The sequence below is a fragment of the Ambystoma mexicanum genome, chromosome 4q (assembly GCF_040938575.1).
Source record: "Ambystoma mexicanum isolate Mex_15411 chromosome 4q, UKY_AmexF1_1, whole genome shotgun sequence".
NCBI lineage: Eukaryota > Metazoa > Chordata > Amphibia > Caudata > Ambystomatidae > Ambystoma > Ambystoma mexicanum.
Window position 1 is genome coordinate 221891497 of NC_090928.1, and position 22616 is coordinate 221914112.

The 22616-nt window shown below is 44.2% G+C and overlaps 1 protein-coding gene across 3 annotated transcripts in view; it reads right to left on the bottom strand.

Moving 5' to 3' along the window:
• WASF1 (WASP family member 1) overlaps positions 1–22616 on the bottom strand; it is a 999902-nt gene that overhangs the window by 719735 nt on the left and 257551 nt on the right. For all 3 annotated transcript variants that reach the window (XM_069607752.1, XM_069607754.1, XM_069607753.1), the window contains one exon: positions 1995–2118. The gene's annotated coding sequence lies outside the window, so the exon portion shown is untranslated. The remainder of the gene's footprint in view (positions 1–1994; positions 2119–22616) is intronic.

The following is a 22616-nucleotide window of genomic DNA, read 5'->3' on the forward strand; positions in this document are numbered from 1 at the left end:
TCTACTAAAACTGTGGTGTCGGAGGTGGCCACGTTGTCAAGAAGGGGAAGTAATAGTGGTAGGAGTTTATCTGGTGTAATGCCTTCCTTATTTCTAGTGCGGGTGGCTGGAGCGATGATAGGAGCAGGGTGTTGTGTGTTGGCTTTGATGGAAAAGGTTATTTTATGATGATCCGACCAAATACATGGATCATTGGATAGAAGATCGATCGAGCAGTTAAGGTTGGTGAGCCAGTCCAATGTTCTTCCTTTGATATGTGTGGGCTCCTGAATAATATGGGTATGAGCCAAGTCTGATAGGGCGTTAGCTAGATCACGGGCATTATTATTCGTGGGGTCATTAAAACCAAGGTTGAAGTCCCCTAGTAGGATAGTTTGTGAATAAGGTTTAGTGTCGTAGGATGCAAGGGATACAATATCCTCTATGAATGAGGAAATGGGTCCTGGTGGTCGGTAGATAAGGTGCACTGTTGCTGTGTGGTTAGGTGATAGTGGCAGTTTGATGGAGAGGGATTCGGCAGAGGGAATTTGAGCATCCTGGATGACTCTAATGTCGTAGGTGTTTCTGAAGATGAGGGCAAGTCCGCCTTCCTTCACTTGGTTGGTGTTTCTATCACATCTTATGATAGCATAGTCATTTGGCATAGCAAGGGCCAGAGATGGTCCAGAGGCTGCATTAAGCCAGGTTTCCGGAACTGCGAGGAGATCAAGCTTTTCATGAGTTATGAAGTCAGCAATGTCCAAAGCGTGGGCAGATAGGGACCTAGCATTCACCAAGGCTGCTTAGATGAATGTGTCTTTTGCAGGATTTGTTTGCGATGGTAGAGATGGGCCATGTATGGTGATGGGGGCTAGCTTGCTGTCTAAATCAGTGGCCAGATTAGCTAGAGTATTGTTACTGCGCCGAAGTTTGTTGCTCTGTGGGCGTGTGGTTGGGAGTTTCTGAATCGCAATCGTGCTCCTAAACTGAAGTTTCTAATTGAGATGCTTGGGTGGTAAGAGCATGGTGAGGTTGGGGCATAGTTGTTAGTGATGTTTTTACAGGATAGGGATGAGCTATTATAAAGCTTCAAGTATGGATGTTGTTTTAGTGGGGTGGTTCTAGAATTGAGTCTGAGGTTTCTATTAGTAATAGCGCAAGGTTGATTGGGAGTTGGTCTGGTAGCAAAGTGGCGTATCCAGAGTGCTGGATCATCCAAGTAAGGGTTGGTAGTGTCCATAGTAGTAGTCCACAAGGTGTGGGTAATAGCTAACTTAGGTGTGCTAGTGCGTGTGTGTTGGTTAGTATGTAGGTAGGGTTCGCCTGTCCAACGTCTAGTGTAAATGTACATTAGGTGGAGGAGTGTGGTCAGGGACAATGTTTTTTTAAAAGGATAACCACTGATATGTTTAGCGTTCCACTTTGTAAATCGGGATAAGTAGCAGTGCCCATCAATATCATTATAATGCACCTTGCTCTGATACAGCTCTTGTAAAGTGAAGAAAACCTGTTGGCGACCAGACCAAAAAAAAAATAAAAACATGTTTCCAATAGGATTGTACAAGGACACTTATCAATGAATTTCTGTAAAGCATGGACAAAAAATGTTTTGGAAAATGCACCAATACTTTCCTCTAGGCTCTATTAACAAAAACTTAGAATGTTTCTTCAATTCACGTTATTTTCAAGCTGGTTAACGGGCAAGGAGAATACAATAGAATTACTTTGTCTTAAACCATGACATCTGGGGGACAGGTATCCATTTTTCAACACTGTGCAGCCCACCCTTCTTATTCACACCATCTAGCGCCAGTTCAAAGTTTGTGTACACCCACTTTCGATTTACATGAACCAAAAACACAAAAAAACTACCCAGCAGCCTGCTCCTCCACAAAGCAACAGCATGTGTAACATACAATGTCGATCCCATGCCACCTCAAACGATTTTTATAGGGTGCATAAGTGATATAGCTACAGCTCGAAAGGAGCAAAACTAGCCATTACATCGCACTTACCAGAGAGTCTTCAAATTTGCCACAAGGAATCGGTTCACAATTTTGTCAGTGGGAAGCACATGTGTGCTGCTTCTTGCAACAGCCACAAATGGCATCGGCCTACTCAATCAGTTGTCGCCCGCCACTGTAAGATAAAAGAATAGGAACATTGTATAAGCTTCTCTGGAATAAGGTGTATTCATTTTATTGGGGGGGGGGGGTTTGTCGAGTGCTACATCCCGCTATTTGGAGATGCAAGAGAAAGCACATAAGGATCAATCTTGCATTCAACGTGGAGAGGGGAATAAGGTGACAAATGATGGAAACAAGCAGTTTGAGCATTCGTGCAAGTCCTCACCACAATGATAATGGCATGATATGGCATGGTCCTTCAAGAGTGCGCCTAACAAAACGCACATTCCTTTGCACACGCTTTAAAAAGTAAACGGAAAATACTTACTGTTTTGATAAGTGTTGATTAGGACCTACTACAAAATGGCCTGTGTTTAAATCGGGCAAACAATACGCACATCTTTGGATTAAAACAGAATGCTCAGTTAACCAACTAGTTCTACAGGTGTCCCACTGTCCTTACTGGTACAGGTTGTTGAAGAGTTTAGGAATTACGCGCTTGGGTCAACTGCCAGCAGGGGCATGACCAGCTCGTGGCTTGGGAGGGCTGAGGAAGTTGCAGGCAGAAGGCAGCACTCTGCCGAATCTCATCCCAGGGCTCTGATGGGAAAGGAGTTCTACAGCAAGAGCCTGTCAAATTTCTTAAATGGCAAAGCAGCGAATTTGCGTTTAAAACATTTTGCGTTTAAACAGTCATTAAAATGGCGGCAGCAACATACGTACAGTGGCAGCGGGCACAAGCCTAGCCAGGTGATATAAATATTAGGGGTGCATTCGTATCAGACCATGCCTCCATAAGATAACACATCATTGTGAACAGATGATACAATAAGACACCATTATTGGAGGTAAACAGGCCGCATTTTATTAAACAGGAATTTTCATCAAAATTGACAGGGACACACAGATCTATACATCGTCCATCATCTGTTACCAAGACCTTTGCCCTAGCAGCCCCGCTGACCAGCCAGCTGCCTGTTTGGCCTACTGGCTGTCTGAGCTGTCCCACAGGTTACTTGTAGAAAATCCAATGTCCAGCCGGACAGTCCCAACGGCCAAGCGTGGGCTAAAAACCACCCAATTGGCAACCCGAGTGGCCACGCCCGACTTCCTTGCATGGCTAGCCTATTGGATGCGAGTGGACCCCTGAACCCACAACCCGGGTAGAAAAATCATAGTTAGTTACTGTTAGTTCAACATTCTTGGTCATTGCCCGAACAAAAACTTATATATACAATCCGTTGTATAGGTCCCTCACCACAGGGCTGTAGGGCTATTGTCGGACAGCCCTCCCCCAGAGCTAGGGTACAACATTCAAAATGTCATCAATGTCCAGGCGGACAATCAAAAACAGAAGCCCGGGCTATATGTTCACCCAATGGGCAACCCGAAGGGCCACTGCTACCTTCCCTGCCGGCCTAGCCTGTTGGACGAGAGCGAACCCTGCAACCCACAACCTGGGTAGCCAAAAATCCATGCCTTGAACAAAATCATCTGCACCAGTCTTCAGCAGTCTGCGCTATGCAGTCATGTGCCCTTGCAGAAAAACCAATGTCCAGCTGGACATTCCCAAAATGCCCAAGCCTGAGGGGTGACACGTGTTATCCTCTCCTGGCTGTTCTATTGGATGCAAGTGCTCCCTCCACCCACAACGCTGGTAGCAAATTCATAGAAACTGCTGCCAAGCCAGCAGTATTCATCAATACATCAAATCTAGAAAATCTCGAAATTGCAAATCTTAGCAATTGAAGATAGACATGCTGTTGGTAAATAAAACGTCTGCCAAAGCAGCAGCCGTGTAGAACCTCTTCCAATGACCGAAAAGAAGGCGCTTAAAGGTGCAAACCTTTCCCATAATCGCCAAGAAAATACATACTCCATGCCAGAACATAGGAACTCTCCTGACCTGCACCTGTACGTCGCCCAGCCAACCACTTTTACATGCCTGAACAGTGACATGCCCCTAGCGCCTTGGCTTACCCTTTGCATCAATGGGATCCCATAGAATTAAATTGAGCTTTTATCTCGTGCTTTATATACTGGAGACCATTCTCCAAGCGCGAAACTCGGATCCGAAACCCATGTCACTCTGCGTTGCCTTTCTTCAAAGAACCACATGTCACCCCTGCAAAGACCCGCGTCACCCCTGCGCTATCTTCCTTGCCAGTCAATTACATCTCATTGCTCATGAAGAGAAAACATCACCTCATTACCAATTGTACAACCACGCTCAATTTCGGTCCCCCACGGTGTCCTCAGCGCCATGTACTCATAGAGATCAACGCTGAGGCATGAAATATATCAAAAATTAGAAGTTGCCTGCAGTATATCTGGCACAAGCCCCCAAGAAAGGGTGAAATTGGTATGACGACGATCCCCAGTGTTCAAAATTGCCAGGATCCGGGGGCTAGCTAGCACCTGGTGATTATGGCTAAGATGAAAACGAATCAGTTACACAAGGGGTGGCGACACCCAGATATGACCGAGGGAACTCTTGATCGGCAGTCAACTGCTCTACCACTGAAATGGGAACTAGTTAGCACCACGTCATTAACATCAAGGCGTGGACACCCCTATTGTAAGCAACTGGTGCTCTAGTGGCTAGCGCACAGTGATATTTTGTAAATCTAAGTGCATGTTCCACGGAGAAAGAATCAATTCATTTTTAATAACACGATAAACATCTGGCCACAACATCAGAAAGTAGCCTAAAAAGGGTGAGAGGTTCCTCGCTGATGATCGACAATTTCCTACCTCACAATACCGCCTCGCTACCCCAGGTGATGACAGTCCTGCTATGTACCTCTTAAGGCAACAGGAAGCAATCATTATCTGTGAAGGGGCCTACGAAATGGATACTAAACATGGTTGAGACTGCATTATTGAATAAGTGTTCAACTCTTATCCTGTCCAGTTTAACCCTCTATAGGAGCACAATCAATCACGTTGCCACCATCATGACGCACACAGTATGCTGAATCATAACCTTACGACTACCCCAAAATCAACAATAATAACGCTTTGCTGCTATTGCAAGATGATCAACATCTTTCCCCCCCAATGCTCTCCCTTGCATAACTTTTTCTACTATCCAGGAATTGAGCTCGCCCCTTCCCACTGGGAGACCCATGCTGCAAATATTCAATTACTGTGTGCCCCTGAAATGGAGACTTGTTACACAGCAGGTTGGACTATAAACATCCACCGTCTCAAGTACCACCCATACACATTAACCGGTTGTGCCAAGACATTTGAACCCTATTAACCAGTTTTATCCTCACATGCTGAATCTCACGTAAAATTCCAATGCTACAATGCCATTGCACGTGTGGCCCGTTAAAATTACAAAAGGTCAGCCATTTCGACAATTACAGCTCGTCGAAACATTTACCTGCACAACTATCACCACCACGAATATTGGTGCTCATTGATCAACCCCAGAAGGATGAAAGGTGGAGTTTTTTTCTTGTGGAGATTTGAACCTTCCCCCCTTATCGATCAAAGCAGCGAGCACGCTACCCACTCAGCTATCTCACTGCACGCGTCCATTTAGCTACCATTGTTCTGCCACAAAGCCGCAGTGCGACAACACTAATGTATCCCAATTCAGTATTAAGGACCTTCGTTGCATATTCTGAAAACCATTTATTACACATGCAAATGCACTCAGACACAGATGTAAATAAGTGCTTGGAATTCGATAGAGTATGACCAACTTAATATTTTTGCATGAACATCTCAACCAATTGCTCCTTGGCCATGCTAACAGTAACACTCCCGACATTCCTCCCAGTAGCTCATGTTTTCAGCTGCTAAACCGGTCGGCTAGCACCGATAATACTTACCTTGTTGCTCAGCATTGCCGGAGCCGTGCTTCTGTGTACTTGACCATACTAAAATTGTAGGCCCCCTTGCACTTACATCGTCTGTGTGTCAAGCTCACCTGAACCCAGTATAGGCCATAGTCGCATTACATGAAATTATCAGTCACCTCTGCTTAAGTGACACAAATCATTAGCATATCTGCGCACAATCCCTGATAATCCGCTCAGGATCCTCCCCTCTCCTCTCATACTACTTTACCCCCTCACTCGAAGAGGCTGGGTTACTAACCCATACTACCAAGGGATTATCCACGGCGCAGCACAACTGTACTGGTAAACGTGTGAACTGCAAAACGGATGCATTACTGGCTATGATTATTATTGGCTAACGGGATGTGGTGCCATAGAAATAACATCTCTCGTACCTCCCTCAGCCTCATCACTTTCACCAGCCTGATAGTTTGAAACCAGGTCTTGGCTGTTTTTAGACCTAAAACGCTGCCCGTTGAGCTATTGGGACCCCCCTACATGCTGTGCGCATCCTCTGCACTGCCATGCTTTGACGCTAGATCAAATGCATGGGATTACTCCCATCCTAGAGAAATCGGTAATCTCCTCTCAATAATAGACATCCTCTTCATTTTGGAAGGTGCTCATGTGTAGAGTTAAACTTCGTTGTTAATATTGCCTCGTATCATTCGTTACGTTGTCTTCTTTGGGAGGAAAAGGATTCATGAGGTCCCCTATTAGGGGCACGCATTATTACAAAATTTGAGAAATACACAAAAGGTGGCAATTCATTGTGGGGCAACCTGGGTTTACCAGTACGTTCATGTGAATCCAATTCACGCACACATCAAAATATAGGGCTGGGAAACGGTTCGCTCAGGCTACGCTACAGAACCTTGTAACCTAGTAGCTTCACCGGGATTCTCCCTCTCCACTCCTTAAGGATTTTCACGTATTTCTATTTGAGCAATATGGCTAACTGACAGCACACATTATTTGTTCATTCACAGCAAATCTCCAAAAATGTATTTCCGACAGAGAAAGAATAAAGCCAAAATTGACAGCAACATTCAGATAAAAATTGATGAGGTTTGGGTGTAAATAGTTTAGTTTTGTCTTTCCCCATTTAAAAAAGGGTTTGCTAGAATGCCAGCCATAGTCAGCATAACATGAAAATATCGAGGAGTGTGGCTATTAGGTGAGCAACGCAGCATGCACCAGGTGAGAGGCAGGCTCCAAGAAAGCCTCTGTTTAAATAGCATCCGAGACCCGGACATCAGTTCGCTCCACTGTCCAGGTATAAAGGCAGTCAATAGATTGCTTGGGCCACGGGGTCTGCCATGTTGCCAATAATGTAATACCCCGCAATCCGTCTAACCGGCAGAACACGCATGAACTACAGACTGTCTCGCTCTAAAACCCTTTGGTGGAAATTATCACATCGCCGCCCCGCCCCCCGAATTATATATACCTATTCCCCTGCAACTCCACTCGCACAGAAGCGGATTCCTGAACTCAGTGCCCTGCTGCTGTTCGGCAGTGGCTAAACTCTCTCCGCTAACAATGGCCCGGGTGCATTGGGCTGAAAGAAACAGTGACAGGCTGCCATTTCACCCTGTTAAAATGGCCGCTGCCCTGCACAACAATCAGCGCTTACCTCGTCCTTCCTTGTTTCATGGTTCCCGTTCTCGAGGGAACCATCATTTCCATGGAATAGGAAATCGCATTCAATACAAACTCCACAGCCGCGGGACCCGCTGCGCATCTCAACACTAAGGCTAAACCTTAGTTCAGCACTCTTTGTTCCCATGACTCTGATCCCTGCCTTTATTTAACCTTCCCCAGTACTATTTGTTTCCTGGCCTTCACCCCTTTTTCCTTGCCGTTTCGGACCTCTTTCTTTTCCCTCTTCAACGCTGCCACTTGCGGCCCCTGCCTCTTCAATCTTGTTCTGCACCGCAGTGCGTTTCTTTCCTCCTGGATTCCGATTCTACTGCTTCCTGCTGTGTTCTTTCCACCTTCATTTAGGAAATCTTATTCCTGCATTATTTTTGTTACCTTGCTTGGCCTCAGGACCCTTTCTTTTGCCTTGCTTTTCTCTAATATCTTCCGGACTTCTGTTTACTGATACCACCTCTTTGCAGACTTTGGCCATACTACTTTCCTGTCTTCCTATCCTAGGAACTTATCTTCAAGACTGTATATAGGATCATGGACACCTTCATTCTACAATGTTTTTTTTCCCTGTTAATGGTTTTTCTCCCACTCCTGCACAGTCTTACTCCGGGTGTCACAACCCAGTTTCTATACACTGGGCAGCGTGGCATCTGGTGAAAGGCGTCCATTTCTTCAGGACTCTAATTTTCGCCAGAAGCATTGTCAGAAACATGCGTCTTCACCTTCTCAACACGTCTCGACTCAGGTGAGCAAAAAAACCTGACAAAGTTCCCCAAGGTAACAGAACCTTGGTTCCAGAGGGTGGGTCCCTTCCCCTGGATTCTACAATGGTTTAGCAATGTTTCTTGATCTAACAGTTATTTGTATCTTTTCTTGGCCCACAACGATCCGGTTAGGTACAAAGCTGTTTAGCCTCGTAAACTCTTCTTACAAAAGTTACTTCTCAACACAAAATTCATCAAGAGTAACAAGGTTGGTTTCAGCGTTTTACTCCCTTCCCCTGGATTCTTCTCCAACATCAGTGACTCTTGGTCAGACAGTTTTTTGCTCACCAAGCATGGTTCTTTCACTGGACTTCCTATAGGTTTCGCCACTGCCTAGTATACTCCCCTGTCAGGACTCTATGCACTTGTGATTGCCTGATATTTTTTTTACCATAACTTCTTATACTTCTTTTAACTGCCTCGTATGCGCCCTTGCCAGGATTTCTTATATTCATAAGTATCAGTTCCCCTTTTACTTTCACAATCTTTATTCAACAAACCCATTCCTATCTTGGGACTTTTTGTAGGTTTGCAATTGCCTGGTATACTTCCCTGCCAGGACTTCTTACTTCCATATACATATATAACAGTTTCTCTTTACATCCAAAGTTGCACATATATCTTCCTTGGTTAAGTATATCGAGTTGTTTCAATGTTCGCTTTAAGTTTTCCCCAATTATGCATTCCATGCACTCATATTGTTGGGGGCGGGGGGTTGTGTTTGTACTCTTCCCCTTTGACTTGCAAACAATCGTTTTGTTTCTGTCTCTGCAGCTTTACAATGTTCAAACTGTGTTTTGGCAATCACCGAAACCCCCCCCCCCCCCCCCAAGGTCTCCACTTTGCTTGGGCTGACTCGCCAGCTCTGCGTGGCACGCGTGCGTCTCTCTCAATGGTTTCATATGAAAATCTGGTTCTATCTGAAGGGTATTTAGAACCGAAAAAGGTATTCTTGGAACTTTTACTTTTTAAACCAGGGATGGGAGTGTGGCCTAAAGGATGTTGGGGGGAAAAAGTTTCTCTATTTTCCCTAAAAGGGGGAATATATGCATGACAATAGGCCATTCGGGTATTGGGTATCAGGGAGTCTCATCCATGGGCAGATGGGGGATACCATGCCTCATCCAATGAAGCCATGTCGTCTCCCCGGTGGTAGTCTCCTCCCATGTGTTCCTCCCACATATAATTGCCCCCCAGAGTCAGGATCAGGTAGCAGCTCCTGTCCCCATGCCACATGGGAGGAGGTTACCGCCGGGGATTTTGTGGTGACTCCATTGGATTTATCACACAGCCCAATCGCTAGCCTGTGCTGAGAGCAGTGCTTTCTTTGGACAAAACTCCCCACTGTGGAATACTCAACCTCATGTCACCAAGGCCATTTAATTTTATTAGTATGGCTTTTTGCGCATTCATAGACCTAGAGCAGCGGTTTGGCATTTTATACAGTAGGGCAGTACTGTTGGTGAAGGGAGGGCAGGATTTTTATGAATCCGGCAGGCATGGTTGAAATAGCCATGTTTTTAGTGATTTGTAGAACTGCAGGATATGGGGGCATTGAGAGCCTCTGCCGGGACTAAGCTCCAGATGGTCAGGGCATGACAGGAGAAGGACTGCTTGCATGTCTTCTTTACAGAATAGCTTAAACATCAACCATTTGATGGTTTTGCTCCGTTAGGTGCAAGTGCCTCGAGAGGTGTGGAGTTTAGCCGCCAAGCACATTGGTGTTCTGTTCCAAGATTGCTTTGTAGAGGATGCATGCAGTTTTAAATATGACCCTATCTAGGACAGTGAGCCGGTGAAGCTTGCACCGTGTAGGAGATGCGGTTAAATTTGCAAGCGCCTTAATGAGGTGGGTTGGAGCATGGTTAGCTGTCGAGGTGACCAGGTGTGTGTGTCTGGAAGCCCAGTAAGGAGGGTGTTTCCCCCCCCCCCCATCAATATGTGAGATCATAAGGGCTAAGACCACCATGCACAAGTCATATGGGGAAATGAAGGGTTTGAGTTTGCCAAATTTGAGGAGGGCTAGCAAGGATTAGCTAAAAATTACAAAAACTGTAGAAATATGGTTAATCACATCTTAGGTAATATTAGCCCCCACCCTCATCTCCACATTTTCACATTCTCCAGGGGGTTCCTAAAACAAGAAGAATCTATACAAATGGCAAATATACAATCAGTAAGCGTGAGCAAACCTTAACAGAAGACATTTTAGCATCCATGTCTAAAGGCCAATTACAAAGGCCAAACCTGTGGAATCAAGCATAAAAGGCTGCATTCGGCAGGTGCAGACTTTTGTAGCCGGCCCTCTTCAATCCCTTTCGGGGGAGTCTCCCTCTCCCCCACCAGAGCCCCCTCCACCAAGCTCCCCCCCCCAATTTATCTGCTCCGGTCTCCGGCTACCTCCTTCCTTCACCAGTTGCACTTTGGATACTACGTCCCTGGAAACCCAACACGCAGCATGCTGTACTTTTGTGTGTGACCTTTTGTGCCTAGGAATTCCAAGGCCGTGGCATCTAGACGCCAAATACATTTTTTGAGGAATGGCTTAAGTGTAAACAAAGGAAAAAAGCAATGGCAACATTAAGCTATGGCTTTATAATGTCTAGGGTACGATTATTTTGCAAAGTCTCCAGAGGACAAAAAAAACTCACCCTCCCAATTTGCAGAATCAGATCAACTGGCTTTACCAAAACATTTTATTGTGCATTTGACATTGAAGGGAATGCCCGTTGCTTCCACTTCATAGTGTCTGCCAGGTTGGCAAGCCCCAACTTTACTGTACTGTCTAAATGGAGTTTTACATTCTCTGACCTGAAACTATAGTGCATGCTGCAGAAATCAGACGTCTCATTTGCATACCCATAAAACCTCGTTGTTTGGATTAAACACAATTGATTCCTATGCGGAATCCGTGCTATATTTTCATGGTGAGGTGATTTCAGAGTGGAGAGAGTTTAGTGGGTGGGCGGTGAGGCCAGAATACGTATGATCACCAAACCACGAACCTTTCAGAAATAATGCTTTAAATATAGCAATTTGTTCTACTTGAAAAAGCTTGATATGTAAAGAATACAGACCTGAATCATCACAAAGTAATTTCAGAAAAGGCAGCACTGCACCCACATTCCCTGCAGCTTCACAAAAAAGTAAACAATTGCACGATCTTGCAAACACTAATCCGTATTAAAAAAAAAATGTCCCAAGATAATGTACACTCGTTCACTATTCAAAAAATCTAATTGTTGAAAACATGCGCAGACATACACTTTGTCTACAGGCGATATTTCGAAATATATAGAGAATAATGTACCACCACCCCAACAGTACGTTGTATTGACACTAAAATTAACACAGGCGTTTTTTGACACAAAGCACAAGGCTACAGGCCAAGTATGTAAACAGACACACAGTGGGAAGGTGATAACATTCTTAGAAGACCTCCAAGATCTGTATGAAAGCCTGCCCATAACATTCTTATAATGGGTGTAGGCGGTGTCTAGTCAAATGGTCGACAGACAAATGGTCGACACAATTTGGTCGACAGGACAAATGATCGATTTTTTTTTATTTATATATATTTTTTTTAAGTTTTCGTTTAGGGAAAAAAAGGGGGTTAGGGGGACCCCCCCAAAAAAAAAAATCTGAAAAAACAAAAAAAAAATTTCGCTCATTTGACCTGTCGACCTTTTGGTGTCGACCATTTGTCCTGTCGACCATTTAGATTCGACCAATTGACCTACAACAGGCCTACACCCTGTAACAATTGATATAATTTCTCTTATTACAGTTGAGTTGTGACATCTCAATGGCTGCTGCCAGAGCCAGCACACTGTGTGAAAGGAAGGTTTTCTCCCCTGGATAGAAAGTTGTTCAGGTGCCACTCTAATGGCTAAATGTCCCAATCTAAGAGCAAATTAAGTCTTACTTGAAATATTTCAGTCTCGCTTTCTCCCGACACTTCTTGGTACCGTCTTCACTTGTTCAGCCCACTCCATAGTGTTTCTTTTCCCCTCCAGGGCTTCGCACTCTTTCACTCCACTCTAGGAATTTCCCTCTTGTTTCCCTGTTCCTGGATGTCTCTTGGGTCTCTTGACTGTTGTTCCCCTCTCTTGGGGTAGTTTCACTCTCGTGCCCTCTCTCTCATGGGATATGAACTCAGAGCAAGGGATAGGGTCTCTTACGCGACTCTATAACTAGGATCACCCCTTCTCGCCTCTTCCCCTCCAGGAGTAGTCAGGATGCCCACAGTCCCTCATTCACTGAGAACCTTTAGGTTGCCTAGCCCCTTCCATAGGCTAGAACAGGCTGCCTTTCTTCCAGCTCCTCTGGGCTCCTGGGTCAGGGGGTACGGGTCTCTTCTCCCCTTTTGGGTTCAGCTGGGCTCCCTCAGGCTTCCCTCCTCAGCACAGCAGGGTAGCTATAAGGCACATGGCAGCCTTCCTTCGCCTGCTTCAGTCTTCTTCTCCACTGTTTTCCCCAAACCAGTGAGACAGAGAACCAGTCCCCAGCTGAGACAACTTGCAACTGAACTGGCTCTCCTTTTATATATTCCTTTCTCTGTTAGCCAACTAGTGATTAGGTAAACTGTCTGGCTTCACCATTGGCGGAAGTAGTGCTTGCATCATAGGCCTCCCAAAGTAGTTCCTCCCCTATTGGTCAGTTTGAATATCAATTGAGTCAATTAAGAGTTCCAATTAACTTTCCTATATAAAGGGATTTTCTGCAGTGTATCTGGTTTTCTACTCCTGTTTAGCAGGCATGGCTCTCTGTGTTCCTTGTGTTCTGTGAAATAAGGTTTTATTTTATTTGACCATGTCTTTATGGTATTGTAGTGGTTATTTCATTATTTTAAATTCAGTTTACCCACAGTCCTTAATGAGGATGGAACTCTTGTACATGGGAGTTACCAGTTCTACCACTGTGCTATTTCAGTTGTGATTCTATTCAGTTATGAGGGAGGCTGAAGCCTTTTCCTTGCAGCTGATCAATGGTTTTCCTCTCTCCATGCTGGCAGTGTGTATGTCTGCATGTTGCTGGCTTGACCAGTGGCTCCTAATATCCACAGTGGTCAGTCAGGCTGCCGCCATCCTCCACCACAGCTGCCATTGGGTTTCAGAGACATGTTTGTGTGAGACGAGGAAAGAAAGCACTGTTATACCATTTTGATCACTAAAACGATTTCACAGCACAGTTTCAGTCCATCTAGGACACTATGAACACAGAACCAGCATCTGCCCGACTATGTGTGCCTCTTTGATGGTTTTTTCTAATTTCTAATAGGTGGCACTATTTTCACTCATTGGGAATTAGAACAATCGGGCCACTTGTGTTAGCCTGAGACTCAACGCAAACATTTTCCAGGTATTGGTATGGATGCAATACAAGCAGAAGATAGTGAATACGTGGGGATTTATTTGAAATAAACAGCACCAGTTACTAGCAAAAAAGTGTTTACATTTCATACATAGACTGGGGTCAATAAAAAAATCGATACAAAAAACGAACATAAGTAAGCTCAAACTTGAATAGATCGAAATATGTTATCAAGCAATTCTAGATGGTACTTTGCTGTAAGTGTTAGGTTACAGTTTGGACATTTAAAACCATGCGCTGCTCCTTCCACCTGTTTTATGCAGTCTTCGAATTCTTTAAACTGGAACTAATGTTTGCTTAAAAACCAGATCTCCCGAACTTACTGCTGAGTGGTGGCTAGTAACTACACACATTCTTTGATCAGTGCTCATAAAGAAGCTGGGGGAATATAATGGTAATGCATGCATCGGCTGTGCATTTTCTGAATCTAAAAATAATTCTCCCTATACAAATAACGTTTTTATGTCACAAACAGGTTCTCTGAACACGCTACATAGCGCAACGTAAGCATGTATAAAACACAATACTCCAGTGAAAGAATGATTATACTTTTAGGACGGCGTGTATACTCATTTTCAGTTGGCTCTGGCATCTAGCATCTTTCTAATCCAGATACTGCCTCTTTGTGAGGGCTGCTTCCAACAGCTGCAGAGTTCTCTTTTCAGAAAATCCATTAATTCACTGCAGCAGGGAACCCACAAATATCCAGTTTCAAGCAGGAGCTCACAAACATACATGCTGCTTTATCACTCATCTGTGCAGCTGAGCCCACGAAAGACGCCGAAATCAAGAAATTCAGGCCCCAAGTATTTGGAAAGCTCTCCCACTCACATACAGTGAGCCTGACCGTGACAATCACCTTTGCTCCTCCCCTTCTCAAACCCAGTAGCACATGATTTTTACTGGAACTAACTGAGACATGTGGCCTTTCGGACACTAGACAAAAAGATATTTGAAGTGCAAGACCCACCTTTGTACAATTAGTGATCACATGCCTCTGTAGCATGTCTTTAACCCTACATGGATGACTACAACAATGGGTACTGTCACTTTTTGCTTTTATTTATTTATTGAAGGAACGTTTTTTCTTTATTTTTTCCTTTTATTTCTGTTTGCTTCCAATGTACGATGCTATTTTATCAATGGGATTTAGATGACACACAAAACTTGCACTGAATGGATTTTTTTAAAATACTGTATCATGCATATGCTATAATTGTGATCACTCAACACTCTATGAAAAATTCATATCTGTTAGAGCCTTGATAAAGACCGCCCTAGGCCAAAATACGCGTCGGCTACAATAACTAAGTAAAACATGCAGACAACTGGACTAAATTATCTTAATCAGTTTCTTCAATACAGAGATGGGATGATTCCCAATTTCGGAGTACCAATTTCGGTTGGGCTTTGGATTAAGCCGCTATATAAATAACACATCATTATCATTATCCCATCATAGAAAGATAAAAGGGACTTTGCGCGTGTGAACACGGTCATCATAATTCTTAGGCTCTCGCGTACCTTCACTTGTATATTCCCCACTCCTTGAAAAGAAAGATTTCTCAGTCTTCACATTCGGGTTGATGGAAGGGCTTCAAAGCATGCTGTTGCTATACATAAGAAGTCTCCTCCTGGGCGATCTGACCATTGAAGCAGATGAGCCTGCCGCCGTTAATGCCCGGGAGACTGCAGAAAAGATCATCTCGTTCCCTGACAAGTGGTCAGCAAAACCCAACTTTCAAAAAGAAAGCTTGGATCGTCAACTCTCTTCAATTCCCAACCTACAAATATCTGCCCCTTTCCTGGACCAATTGTGCTGTTCCATTCAGACACAAGACAATCATGGGTACTGGCCTGCACACCTCCTGAGAAACCTGAAACTGGCGCCTTCCTAAAACACTTGACAGCTGACAACCCCCAACATCGTACACCACCAGTCATCCTGAACTTGAGGACATGATGACGATGGTCCTGACCAGCTATCACCAGACATTCAGCAAGGTGAAAACAGCCGAAGCAACGCTCCATTTCTGAGGCTCCTAAGCACTGCCTTATCAAAAATACAGCAGTGGTCTATTATAACCATACTAGGTGACTGGCCAACCAGCATGTCTTTTGATAAAATGGAGTACTATGACATTAGATATTGTTTTTAACACTGACGACACACATTCACAGCTCCAGATAAGATTTTGAAGGAGGATTATTTTATTTCCTATTTATTGGCGTTCTACGTAAAATGATAAATTAGGAAGTAAAAATATAATTTCCATTCCCAATGGAGGTATTTTTAGACCGGTAAACTTATAGTAGAACTCTAAAACCTATACAAAATATGTACATTACAAAGTTGCTCTTTAGATAAGGCCTTAATATACGAGCTCTTCCTGTTCTATACGAGAATTCTGAATATTGAAGGCTGCACGCAAAAAACACAGATTGTTTTGGACGAATTGGTATTGCCTTCAATATTTGCAATTATCACTATTTCATGGTGCTTGGGCGGTCCACCCGAGCTCCTGTTGAAGCATATCCCCATGAGTCCCCCTCACATGCTGGCAGAGATTTACCTTAACTCTGGGGGTTAGTGGGGCTAAGTGAGTCGTAGCTGTCTGCAGCTGTCCGGGGCGTGACCGGGGCCCATGGCCCTGTAGCCATGTTGTTACCCACTTTCCTGCTTAGTCCAGTGCCGTCGGGAAAATCTATGTCCGGTTCCAGGTCTTACATCAAGGTACTATTTTACTCCCTCATGACTATTTCAATATCCAATCACTTATCTTCTGACAGCCCACAGTCGAGCAACAAGTCCAGCAACGCAGTAGTTAATTGAGATAGCATGCCAACTCTACTTCTGCCACTTCAGACTCTCCAAACCTCACTCATCTGGAGTCCATGTTTAATTTGTTATCTTTCATGCTCTCGCCTCTTTGGCTTCAAGTGAAATTCTCCAATGTGTTTCTCCTCACCCATCAAATACGCTCTTCTGTTTCTTATTGTTCTGTGATCAAAAACATGATGCTTCCTAGCGTTCATCACCTAAGCTCAGGCAAAATGCATTTTCCCTTTGAATTCCCCCATGGAACTCCATAGCCCTCAACTATATCGCCCCTCCCACCCTCACCCCTTTGCTGGCAATTCAGGTGTAAACTGCTTTCCTTCCCTCATGTTTACCTTGCACATTTCTGTCCATGCCCATACCTGCCAATTGCAACTTTACAGCATTAGCAAATTCCAAGGTTTCCTTTGCTTTATGGGCACCAAGACTATTACTCTGATTTTCTCTAATCTTCGTTATGGTTAATCCCTCATTATTCCTGCCTCTGTTCTCTCCCCTCTACAATTTTCAACGTTGTCCTACGTATTTGTTTTCAACTTCCTCCCTACTTCATTATATCCCCTACTTTGCCTCTCTTCACTGGCCTCCTTTTTCTGCTCAACTCATTTAGTTAGTTGTGCATTGCTTATAAATGTGTCTTTGGTTTGGCCGCTAATTATCCATCCTCTCCGATAACTCGCATTCCCATAGCACCCTGCCGCCCCATTCTTCTCTCTGCTCATTAATAGGTTTTAGATAGAAACATGAGCCTTTAAGCCTTTAAGAGCACAGGTCGAGGAAACTGTGTCTCCCAAATAAAACGGATGTACAATGGATTGATGCAGGGGTGCCTTCATCTCTGCATCTAATTAGTTTGCCAACAAGACCCCTGCTGTCCAACCTTTTTCTATCCAAGTTTGTGGTCATCCACATTCAATGTACTAGGGCGTCAGAGGGTGGCTTTTGGAGGCAGTTAGATGGGCTGCATAGCTGCTGCATCTCCAATTATAACAGTCAATGCTGATGAGACCTAGAGGACAATCAGATAGTCAATGAAAGAAGGAAGGAAGCAAAGGATGGGAAGGACATTAAATAATTGCTTGAAGAAAAGTATTTGGGTGTCTACTTTTTAATAGCATTGAGATGGGAGACATATGTCAATATTCTGATTAATGCAAAGGTCACCACGCCCAGGCACTCTTATTTGATAGACTATTCAAGGGAGGTTTACATTATGTCACAGATAGCTTGAAGAACACACCAGCTCTCAGACAGTTCACATGTTTTTATTGCATTTATATTCGTATTCAAGGGGCTTTCTAAGGATCATCCTTCTATCTCTCTCTCATTTAGAGTGAGCCAACCCCTTCTTGCTCAAATTTGTCTTATCTAAGCATGTGGGCCTAAAGACAGAAGGCTTTCTCCACCTACAGCTCCCTCAGGGAACAATGTAGGTGATCCCTGCACCACTGGCTCTATAACCTTTACAAGCTCTGTTCCGCACCCTGTGATTCTGTCACTCTCCCTTGCACTTCCTACTCTGCTCCCTCCTGCTCCACCTGACTCTTCCTCCTCTGCCCCTCCAATGTTACTTGTTCAACTGTCTGCCTCCACCATCCAATCTCATTTCCTACTACTCTCCCTCTCTCCACACTACAATTACTCACTCCACCTTCTTCCTCAGTCACCCTTCTCTCACTTTCTGTCAACCCCTCAAACCTCGTACTCTTCCTTTATCACTCCATCTCCCACCTTTCATGCACACTCAAACACAAGAACAACTCTCTTCTACCACTCTCTCCTACCAACCAATACCTCGCAATCCTTGAATACTTCAATAGTGTCTGCTTAACGCTCCTCTATTCTGTCCTTCCTCTGCATGGGTTCTTGGTCCTCCTGCTCCTACCTTGACCTCACTCGAACAGGCCACACCTTCCTGTTTTCCGATCATCCCCTTCTCCGTCTACCTCCCCCTGCTGGTTCCCGGGCCAATCACTGCCTGTTCTCTTCTCTTGGGAGATGTTAAAATCTGGTAAAAATTTGAAAGTGGTCTAAAGCCTGCCCCATTTCCATCCATGGAACCTCTGTTCTTCACTAATGGAGGCCCACAACAGCGAATGTCCCAATTTGTGTAAGGATTTCCAGCGGCTGTAGAATGCCAGATTGGTGAGGGTGCTGCTCATCAGACCCCCTGCAGTTGGGAGTGGTGTTCCGCACCCTGGTGTTCTGCTGGTGCATGCTATAGTGGCCTGGCAGGGGGACTTCATAGGAGAGCGCCACGCTCTGGTTTACAGGGCTGTTTCATTGGGAGCGGATCATCTAGCACCTTGCTTTGGTTATGCTGCTGTGCGGTTCATTTTGTTTATTGTCTGCTTGTCTGTCTCTCTCTGGGCGCTAGCTGTTTGTTCCCCTTCAACTGTTGATGTGACAACTCCTACAAGACAAAGAGAATGGCCAGAATGGTCCTGTGCAGGCATGGGGTGATAGACAGTGGTACTTTGGTCACACAATCAGGCACATGGGAACGGATAACAACTGGGACCTTCCCAATTCCCACACCCCTCTTCTGAGGTAGGTTTGGCTCTAGCATTAACCCTGGTAAGCCTCCAACCCCAGGCTGAGAGGTGTCCCGACCCGCACCTGACAGGGAGAGATCTCTGTCCCATTCACACTTGCAAAACCAGTGCCGGGAAACCTTGCATGAATGTGACCTTAGGGGTACAGACTGCACAATCAACATCTTGAAAAACCTGAGGGCTACTGTTCGATTCTAGCGGTGAGCCTTTTGAATTCTATGCCTATAGTGGCAATACGTCTGGAATTATGGCTCATTTCTCTTAACACTGTGTGAAATTTAGAAAAAGGATGTGTGCACCCCAACTCTAGGTAACATCAATCGACACCTAAGCAAATCTAAGTTAAGGAAACCCCCACATTGCTGGTGGAAATAAATAGCATGGGGAGCATTCCTGAAGTCAACTCTGCAATTGCATGGTCTGTGCAGTACTGATTTGGTAATGTTAGCAAGCAAGTTAGACAAGAATAAGATCCTGGAGGAACAACAACCCCATCGGGGAAAGGACAAAGACTCCATTCCAACAAATACATCTTTGATCAATTAATCCACGTTAACAAATGACTTGGATGCATGAGAGCAAATAATGTGTTGTCCACACGCAAAAAGGGCAGTAACATGTGAAAAAACGCCTAGGACAATTTCAGGAAGAAATCACTGGAGCTTGGGTACATCTTCCCTGGGAGAAGAGGCTCTGTGTTTGCCGACTTAAAAGTACAAAAAAAAGCGTAGTGCTGGTCTCATGTCACAGTATGTGCAGCCTCTCTGCAATAGACTTATTCTAAAAACAAGTAAGCAAACCTGGCCACGGATGATGGCACGGTCCCTGGCTGAGGGAAATAGGGTACTTCCCCTCCCCCTCAGCAGTAGCTTCGTCACAAATGGGGGATCGGAAACATACATCTAAGGCGCTTGTTTTTTATTAATTCCCCCTCATGATAAACAGCTGCTCACTCCCTAGGATAGCAGCTTCTAGCAGGCTACCTATTCGAGGCCTTTATGTTCTTTGTATTTTAATGGAAGGTGGAATTCAATTGGACAACAGGTCTTCAGCTCTCGTATGGAGATTTGTTCAATCCCTTTATTATAATAAGGTAGCACATGATAGCAATGTCTATGGGTCACACTTTTATATGAAACACATTATGTAGTCTCTCTTTTTAATTGCATAATGAAATGAAGGGAGTGTATGGAATTATAACAAGCGAATACACAACACCACCGAATATAGTAATAGTTAAATGAAATAATCTCCTTAAATAACCATGCTGTACATACCTCTATCCTACAATACAAAAAAGCCACCATAAAAATTACAATAAACCGTGTTGTAAAATGCATCACTTTTTTTTACATGCTAGCTTCTATCAAACAAGGGAGGATGCCAGACAAGAGACTCATTAGCCTTCATGACAACAGCAAGTGCGGAACCTTCAAATCTCATGAGAAAAACAATTTGATTTGAGCTATTTTCTCCTCAGCTTTCATACATTCGGCAGAGGTAAAGCAAACTGTGTTAAGGGTGACCTCAAAACCACAGCTATTTACCAAAAGATAATAATCACAACTCGGAGAGATATAGGGGTTGTCCATTCTCAAAAACCAGTACGTTGTTGAAGGTTACACGATTCCCCAACACGCAGTCTGGTTATAGTTTTGAGACGAGTATCCTAAACAGCATTATGTGCAGATTTGTTACAACTTTCCAGCAAGCAAACATGCATTGCCTCGAGGTTGTGGTATTTAACTCGACGATAGAGTGCATCTAGCCTAGCACTGTTGAGCAACCTATGCATGTGACCCACCCACTCGGGTCCACAAAAGGACAGCCTGCAAGCAATACGTGTGTTCCTCTAGATATCACACCAAGGGAAATGGTGGGGCATTTTAGTGCGCCTCTTGAACTATTTGGCTCCAGAAATGGAAGCATTGTAGGCCAATTCCACGTTGTTCAGCACGATCTGAAAACGTCTCTTCTGTGGCCTATTAAATTCATCCTACTCTTGCACTGAACTACTCCTTGGCGATCTCCACCATCGTTGGTGACCTGATTCAGCACTTGCCTCAGACTACTTTTCAACCTCAGCCCGACATATGGCTCCACCCACTTAACGTTTCCAATCTCACACGGATGCTCCCAAAAGAGCCTTCTGCTGTACTTTACAATCCTCTGGACACTTTCTGGCTCTTCCTTAGCTCAGATGCCACAGCCAAGGTTTCACGTATTTGCAAGCATCGACTGTGCCGGCGTAAAAAAACTAATCACTTTAAAGACGTTAGTGTTACGGCTCGGATCAAGTACATCTTGACAATGATAAATGGAATAACTGTTTGCATCGCTTGGAGCCTTCCATTAACAGCATGGAAGAAGCTGTGCTAAGTTGCAGACCTTGGTATGTGGCAACGTGGCTATAGCACTCGAGCAAAACAAATGTGCCTTTCTGCTCACTTGTGTCCATGTGCCCGATATTGTAAATATACGCCATGCACTGAGGTCAAAGTCACCGTACAGGGTCCTTTCCCCATTTACTGGTTTGCCGGACACACTACACTTTCTATAAATGGGCTTCAACAGGGCCACACACACTAACCAAACCCAACTATGAGGTCCAGCAATGGCATTTGCCTCTAACACAAGCAACATTCAAAGTTGTGGTGGATTAACATTCTTCTGCATCTCAGCAAGGTTGTAGAATTCACTCCCCAAGGAAATACGAACAAGAGAACACCTCAAATTCAGCAATTACTAAAAACATGGCTCTTTAACTCACAGAAATAAACAAGAAATATCAAAGAGAAACAGCCAAAAGCAACAGAAGGCGAGGCACCCTAACCCCCACAACCCCAATGAACCGAAACAGGGAGGCCCCAATACAATAATAAAATAAATGAATGCAAACCATCATACATGGATACGAGCCCAGCCAAACCAGCACAACCCGCTCATAGAAGCATACAGCCATGAAAACATAAGTGGTGCGCACAGCCCTGCAGATAAAGGGTATATTGCACACTTTTACTCCCTAAAAATAGGCAAATACTGCCAAAAAACTTTAAAAAGGGAGTCAAAATACTCCCACTTAAAAATAGCAAACAGACACGTAGAACCTCGTTTCACTGCTTTAATTTAACCTGCAAAGCTCAATGGATGTGCTTGGCCCAGTAGTGCATGTAGAAACTACTATTATTACTGCCTTATCGGAAGAAGTAAAATGATTTTTTAATGTGCATGAATAACTAGGTGCAAATAAATTATTATGACAAAAACATTCCAGTTTCTCAGTTAAAACATTTTTACTCGCTTGGAAAATACCCCCAAAATCATTTTACCCCCAACTTTTAAAAAATAGGGAATACAATACTCCCAAATCGTATCTGGAACAGTGGTGCACGGTATACATCTCAATAATATGACCAAGTACAACAAGGCCACCAAAATGGGAGAGGTGAGCTACACAAGGGGCCTCATTC